Source organism: Pseudophryne corroboree, chromosome 7, assembly GCF_028390025.1.
Source record: "Pseudophryne corroboree isolate aPseCor3 chromosome 7, aPseCor3.hap2, whole genome shotgun sequence".
NCBI classification, from domain to species: domain Eukaryota; kingdom Metazoa; phylum Chordata; class Amphibia; order Anura; family Myobatrachidae; genus Pseudophryne; species Pseudophryne corroboree.
This window is the reverse complement of record NC_086450.1, coordinates 349350946-349352514: the sequence shown is the minus strand read 5'-3', so window position 1 is coordinate 349352514 and position 1569 is coordinate 349350946.

Genomic DNA, 1569 nt, shown 5'->3' with positions numbered 1-1569 from the left:
GAAGGAGACGTGCCCGGCCCGTACGTCGGGCTCCAACGGATGCCCGCCGTGGACCCTTTATAGGCCCCATCCTGGTCCTGCCATGCTGTTATCGGAGCTCCACGGCTATCTTGTCACTAAACCTTTCGTTTGAGCTCCAGGGCTTTTTGCTTTTTGTAACCCGGTTCCTGGAGCCCTGCCTGGGCAAAATCGGATGCAAGAAGGCCCTGCCCATGCTGATCTCTGAGCTCCGCGCATCTTCTGTCACGGGTCCTTTCGCAAAAGCTCCAGGGAAACAGGCTTTTCGGCCCCGGACAGAGTCCCGGCTCTCTCGCTCGCCTCGTTGGTACCTACTGATCCGGCGGAGGTGTTCTCCGGCGGGTAGCGACACGGACGGCCGAGGGCGCGCTTCACCCAGGCTTCAACCATCTCCTCCCCGAGCCCCTGGAAGTGCCGCTGGGCCGCGGGCGCCCCGGTCCGCACTCATCCGCGACACTTCCGCGCTGGAGTCCGACGCTCGCCGGCCGCGTCCCCCGGCCCGCGGGGGCCCGGGGGGAGGCCCGACGCGTGCGGGGGGAGGCGGCGGGCGGCGGGGGCGCCCCCGCGCCACCCGACGGCGCCCCCCGGTGGCCAGAGGCGGCTCGGAGCGAGACGATCGGGGGGGAACGGCGGCGCGTGACCCGCCCCGGCCCCCTTGGCCCAGCGGACGGGCAGGCGGCTCCCGGGCGACCCCCCGATCCCCGCCGCGGCGCCCCCCGGTGGCCGCCTGACGCCACTGCGGGGGGTGCAGATTCCGTGTGTCCTCTCGGATAAAAACAAAAGAAACGATTCCCGTCGGGCGAAAGTAAGTGGGACGCAGGGCCCCGGGCCCCGACGGTCCGCGCGCGCGGCGCCCCCCGCTGGCCGGTCGAAGGGATGACAAAAATAAAATGAAAGAAATTTCAAAAAAGCACTCGCCCCAAACAGACGAAAGGTACCCGGTCCGCCCGGATGAACCCTCCCCCGTGTCCCCGCCGCGGCGCCCCCCGCTGGCCAGCCGAGGTAATACACGATTGAGAGGGGGGAAGTGAAAAAAAAGGGCAAAAAATGAAAAACACCCCACCCATTTGAATGCAAAGTCCCGGAGCGGCCAGGGGTGGACGCCGGTCCGCGCGCACGGCGCCCCCCGCAGGCCAGTTGAAGGGAAGAACGGAACGAGACTAAAAGATAAAAAAATTTCAAAAAAGCACTCGCCCCAAACAGATGAAATGTACCCGGTCCGCCCGTGTCCCCGCCGCGGCGCCCCCCGCTGGCCAGCCGAGGTAATACACGATTGAGATTAAAAAAAACCAGGCAAAAGACAAAAACACACCACCGATTTAAATGCAGTGTTCACGAGCGCCAGTCCGCGCGCGCGGCGCCCCCTGCTGGCCGCGTAAAAAAAAAAAAAAAATAATAATAATAATAATCCACCGTTGTGAATTTGCGATGTGTCCGGTACGGCGGCGGCGGGGAGGCGTCTCCCCTCGTCGGCGCACCCTGGTGGGGGGAAATAAATGAAAAAAAAAAAAAGAACAGCCCGGGCTCTCGCCGGCTTCCGCAGCCCGGGCT